Source organism: Pundamilia nyererei, unplaced genomic scaffold (genome assembly GCF_000239375.1).
Source record: "Pundamilia nyererei isolate P.nyererei 1_Seehausen unplaced genomic scaffold, PunNye1.0 scaffold00179, whole genome shotgun sequence".
NCBI classification, from domain to species: Eukaryota; Metazoa; Chordata; class Actinopteri; order Cichliformes; family Cichlidae; genus Pundamilia; species Pundamilia nyererei.
This window is the reverse complement of record NW_005187580.1, coordinates 194,646-200,857: the sequence shown is the minus strand read 5'-3', so window position 1 is coordinate 200,857 and position 6,212 is coordinate 194,646. Positions and strand designations below refer to the sequence as shown.

The window sequence follows — 6,212 nt, the reverse complement described above, 5'->3', positions numbered from 1 at the left end:
CACAGGCCGTTGAGGGTCATTTCCTTTTAGCTTGCCCTCTCCCATGGCCTCTCATAACAGACACGCACAGATACTATAGTATAAGGTAAATGCATGTATGGTATATTCACTGAAAATCCATAACATTTTAGCTGACATCCACATGGATGCTGTCATATGCTGGAGCTGGAATCCAGAAGGGGAGGGGAAGGTAGATTAGTAATCCAAAGACAGAGAGACTGTGAGAGAGCGAGAGAGACAGAGCAAGAGAGGGAGGGGAGAGAGAGAGAGAGAGAGAGAGCGGGGACAATGTCAACAGCTCAGCTCCCAGCACAGTCAGCTGAAATCTAGAGCTCAGCTCAGAAGCTCGGAGAGGTGAAGCAGACGAAACTAAACGGCGTCTGTCAAACTCTGCAAACCCATGGAATTTGGTCATGAAGCTCCAAAAAGCAAAAACGGTTGCGTAGAAGCAGAAGATGCGGGATTGCTTTAAATTTTTCTTCTAACTTTTTTTTTCTTTTGTGGAGTGCTTTTTTTTTTTTCATTTGCTAGTGAGGCAACACAGAGACGGTTCATCTCTTAGTGCAACCGGTCTGAAGTGGGTAAGTAGGCGATACTTGATCTGGATACTGATACTCTTAACCCTTCCCGGTCATTGTGAGTATTAGCTATTCGGTAGTCTTGTTCACCCATGACAGGCTACAGATGCTCATGCTGCTTAGTCCAGGCAGGAAAATTTGAAGATTTCTGCAGGCAATAAAATAAACATCAGGTAGGAGTGCTCATAGAGAGGAAGGGGGGGAAAAGACCTGGTGGGCAACAAGGGCTGCTGTTCCCCTGTGATAAAGTTTCCACATTTTGTGCTGTTGTGATTGGAGGGAAGGGCAGTATTTTACAATCGTTTTTCACTACAGTGGCTTTATAGCTCATAAACGGGAGCAAAAGTTGGGTTGTGAAATGAATGTGGTCTTGATGTTTGGGCTCGTTCTCCAACGGTGCTGACAGGACATCTTGCTGTACCCACATGTGTGCTGTTGCACTGTGTAAGGAACAGTTTTGGCTTAATAGTGATGCTTTTGGGTTCAGTTTGACATGAGATTCTAGAAGTTTTGGGAGTTTCATGATTTCATGGATGATCGGAGGCTCAGTGTTATTGCTGCTGCTGCAGATGTGAGTTGGAAGACATCAACATTTAGTTTCAACCAAATCACATTACAAGATGTCTAGTGCACATTTCAGGGGAATTGTTCACATTTAAAAGACTGAAGGGTGATGGGATAGTATCATATGTAAAATGGATGCTATTTTGGGACCTAGATGATGAGTGATCACACATCTTCATCAATCACACAGTCATCTTCCATTCCATATTCCTCCCATGCAACCCATTATAGACACTGGGGGCTGAGTGTGTATGGAAGACAGTTCTTTTTAACTGACAGTCCTTTCAAAGCTTCCTTAAGGGATGCCAGTACATGGCTACATGGCCCCTCAGAGCGGTGAAAACACCCAGCTTTACTCTTTTGGCTCGTCTGTCAGCTGTAAATCCTTTGCATGCTTTGAAAGCATGGTCATGTGAGTTCATTCACCAGCCGTCCAAATTTCCAACTAAGAAATTGATTAGGGATCTTTTCTTAGTCTCTTAACATCCCTCAAGGTTAAGGTTAGGACTAGGCATAGGTGTGGGATTTGGTGAAGGTTTACCCCTTTTTAAAAAAAAAAAAAAAAAAAAAGAATTTTCATAGAAAACTCAAAATGAGAACCTTGCAAGAAACAACTTGTCCCAGAACATGTAAGATGTCATTTGAAACCGGCTGTTTGGCATGTGGCTAAAACAAACTTGACCCTAACCTTAGATGGATTGTTGGTGACATGATGGACGTAAAGAGGGTTAGGGTTTACTGAGGCATAAGTTTTATTTATGGAAAATCTTCCAACTAGATAATATAGCATTTTAGAGTGATGTTTTCTTTTCTGGAGACTTTTATACAGCTAATGCAGCAGTAAAAGCAATATGAAAAAACACGAGACTCATGTTATTTCGGTAACACTCATGTAATTCATCCCTTTTGCTGTTTTGCATTTTAAGGTCACTGAACCAGAGGCAAAACTCATTTATATAGTCAAAGGGCCGTGTGTGTTTTTCTTTGATGTCTTTTTGCAGTGTGAACAAGATAGTATTTATTTCCACCACATTAAAAGCTTACTCTGCAGTCTGCTGGAAGACCTCCTACATCCATGTGCGCTGGGGGGCAAACAGAGCGACAGTACTAAAAGATTCAGCGTGCCGGGAGAGCATTAATGAAAGTGTACATATACACCCTCTGCTGCCGTCAGCGCTCTCGGGGCTTTTCATATTTTATCGACCATTACGGATGCATGAACTGCTCTCTCAGGCTTAGAGGGAGTGTGAGGGGGAGTTATTAAGCAAGGGTTGGCCTTTTATCGCTTCAGCCCTGCTGCTGACTGGCAGCTCAATGGCCTGCTCATTAGGATAGGGACAGAGAGAAAAAAGAGATGAGCTCTGTAAAGTTGCTTGGACGTCAACTATCTGATCTTTTGGCCAGGATCATCTTCATGTTGTGTTCACATTAGAGTAGTTACAGTGTCTGGGGGGCAGAACCCTGGAAGATTTTAGGAAAAATGTTGCTGGTCCTCTCTCCCCTTCACTGGAAGTCCCCACACAGTGTGTGTCAAATGCTGCTATTGTATTTGTGCCAGTGACACACTTTCTGGGGCTTATGATGTGTAAGCATATCTCCTCTTTACAGTGCTTCAGTTCAGTACAGTATTACCGCAGGCTATTTTAAAAAGTGCTCGTCACTTTGGAGAGCTGTTCCTGTCTTCTTTGCTATAACTGTCTCGGCGGAGCATTCCAGACATTACCCAGAAGCCCTATGTCCTCTATGCTGCAGCTGTTGACCTCTCACCCAGGCAAGATTAGTAGCCATTCACATTGTAGTGCAAAGCATGAGAAGTCAGATCATTGCAAGGTGACAAAGGCACATCTACTTAATCGGAGAGCGCAGTTGTGAGCTGTAACATGTATGAAAACAAACTGGTTCAAGAGAACAATCTCTCTCTGTTTTACTGATGGAAATCGCTCATCCTCTCAAGAAGACAAGACTGCAGGGTGTTTGAGGAGCACAGTCTCTGAGAATTTCTGCATCTTTTCCCTCTTGAGAGTCATGGTAACTAGCTCTAAGATTTTACTAGTGCCAACTTTGTTCCCACTTATAATAACACGTCTTTAGCTAGACTGGGAGCTCGTGACTCTGGAACGTTCCTCCCAGATGAAATCAGAAAGCGATTTGACACGGCAGGATGGCGTTTTGGAGTTTGAAGGGAAGGGATGCCAAGTATTGGATTTCATTCTGAGCCCTGTTAATATGTGGGAATGTCGAGGACTTTGGAATGTGGCGTGGCTGACTTTCTTCTCATTCCCAGTATTAATAGCATAGATATCCCAGTGATCCGGTCTATTTGACGAGCAGAGATGTGCCCATTGGCTTTTTGTAGAAATGGGTCAACAGCATGGCTGTATTTTCTATTGCTGGCCTCTGTGCTTGATAGAACCTTCACCCGGAGCCAACATTAACATCTGCATTGTTTGAGTCCCACAAAACAACTGGCAGACTGATTTTTCCTTGTGCAACGTGGATGTCTTGCAGAATACAGTTACTAATCAGGGTTGAGCGACTGGATAAATGTATCTATGAATGTGTCAGTGCATTGCTGTTTTTATTTTTTTCCTTGATATTTTTCCATTAATTTTTATCATTTTTTGGTTTTGTCTTCCTGAGGGTGGGAAAAAGCAAACTGTAAAAATGTCTTTGAAAAGGATGCACTCTTCCAGTATATACGTTTGTGGTGCTAAACTAAAGTGTTGCAATTCTGGTACAGAACACCCAACAGTAAAAAAAAGACAGGACTTTTGAGTTACCTGATGTACCTGATGTAGTTTTGCATCTTTGTTGACATGGTTGATCATTTTGTAAGTGCTGTCCTTTTGGTATTAAACACTGAGCGGAAAAAGTCTTTTACTCTACCAAATCTCCAAAATGTGCAGACAGGCTTTCAAAGTCGTGTTAATCCCTTGTTAACGTGGCCCAAGATGTCTGTTGCTGGATGGCTTCTTATTTCAGCTTTTTTTTTTCTTTTTTTTTTCTTTCATGTAACCCGTGTCTGTGGTTCGTGGCTTCTGTGAAGGGGTTTACCATGTTTCTAATAATTTGCTTCAAACTGGAACTGTACATGGTTGGGTACGTAAAGGGCGCCCTGCACTGCTCTATGGAGCTGCTAGATTTGTTTTGGTTAAAGCAACAATTTAAAAGCACACTTGTAACAACCCCCTGGCAATTTATGTGGCCTGCACTGTTATAAATGTTCCTTGCATCAGGAAATTGCATTTTTTTTAATGAATCAGACTAAATGAAATGGCTATTAATGACATCCCTGGAGGATTGGAAAAATCTCCTACCCCCTCCCCTTTTTCCAGTGGTTGAGTTGAGGCATTTCCGCTTAATGGGTGAGATGGGTTACTGTGCCTCATGGCCTTGTTAAAACCAACTATGCTTATATGTTTGTTTTCAATGAGGCTAGAAGCTAATAGGACCTCTGAGAGAAAGAGATTAAAATTTACAATGTGATGGACTGATTGATCGGTAAAATGGCACAATGAGGACACCATGGGAAAGTCTGACGATTCTATTGTCTAGAATGACCAATTAACAGCATCCGAGTCCTCAGTTGACATATAGATGTAAAACGTAGGCTGCTCTAAGATGGTCTGTCAAGTTCATACACATAACCAGTAAAGACTCTATAACCATGGGCCAAATCCATATAATTACCCCATCCTTGCATTGGCTGTCTGACAGAGCTGTTTGTAAACAAAATAAAATGAAAAATGCCTCTGTCTAAATTTGATTGCTTTTGCCTTGGAGACAGTCTGGAAATATTTAAGCAACACTATTAACCACAAACCATTAAAGTAATTAATAATAATTGTGGTTGTGGGCAGTTTAAGTGGAGGTACTTTGTTTTCTTGGGGGGGGTTACTGTATGGAAGCTACTTAAAAATGCCTGCTTTGTGTTATTCTGTGTTGTTCCATCTTTGTTAGTTTGTTGCGTCCATTGTGAGAAATGTGAGGGCGGCCATGAAATTCTTTGTACTTGTGGGTCATGTGTTTCAGGAGTGTTAATTCGCTACGAATTTTCCCAGTGAGTCAGTCTTGAGCCTCACAGTCATGTGAGAAACGAAGTCTTTTGAGGCAGTGGGCCAAAAATGACCAAAGTGGAGATGTTTGGTCATAATGCAAACATCACAACACAGCACATCATACTAGCTGTCAAGCACAGTGGTGGAAGGTTGACAGTTTGGGCTTGTTGTGCAGACACAGGACATGTTCATCTTGCATTCATTGACTTGATCATGCATTCTACTGAATACCAAAGTATTCTAGAGTCAAATTTGAGGCAATCTGTTTGACAGCTAAAGCTTTGTTGAAATTGGGTCATGCAAAAAGACAATGATCCCAAACACAAATACAGCAGAAAAGAAATAATAAAGCAGAGTAATTGATAAATAAATGAATCAAGGTCTTGCAGTAGATTCCAGAAATTCCAGATCTGTCCAGTTCAAATGCTGTGGCAGGACCTTAAGAGAGCTATGCATAAACAAATGTGTGCAAACCTCAGTGATTGCTGCTTAAGGTGGGTCTACATGCCACTGAATCATGGGGTTGTAGTTCACTTTTTACATAACTGCATAGAATCCTTTCTTTTTCACACGACTGTATGTCCTGGCTGAAGACACAACATCTTTGAATCAGTCATCAGCTGTCTTGCAGCTTCCCTTATCTGATCGCAGGACAGAAAGGAAGTGACTAAAGGGAGGACTTAGCAAAGAAATCAAGAAGGTTGTGAAGGAATTAGTTAAATTAGTAGGGGGTGAAGGGAAGGGTGGGTTTCCTATCTTCCGATTCTGAAGTCCTTTCCTGAAAGATGCACGTAGGCATACCAGCACAGACAACCCTAATCTGTAATGACCTTAAACTCTTGATGGCCATGTGTAGATCAAGGCTTGACTGTAACATTGTAGAGTCCATGAATCTGGCTTCAGTATTGTGTGAGTGAAAATATAGGAAGACTGTGTTGTCATCAAAAGTCACTCTTTATTTCCCTGTGCCCTCTGATAGTCAGATTGGACTTCACTTTTATACGAAGCCAGA

General features: G+C 41.9%; 1 protein-coding gene across 6 annotated transcripts in view; it reads left to right on the top strand.

Annotated features, from left to right (window-relative positions):
- The first annotated feature begins 331 nt into the window (after positions 1–331).
- The window catches only part of daam2 (dishevelled associated activator of morphogenesis 2), an 80,779-nt gene continuing 74,898 nt past the window's right edge, over positions 332–6,212 (top strand). For all 6 annotated transcript variants that reach the window (XM_005746484.1, XM_005746482.1, XM_005746483.1 and 3 more), the window contains exon 1: positions 332–581. The gene's annotated coding sequence lies outside the window, so the exon portion shown is untranslated. The remainder of the gene's footprint in view (positions 582–6,212) is intronic.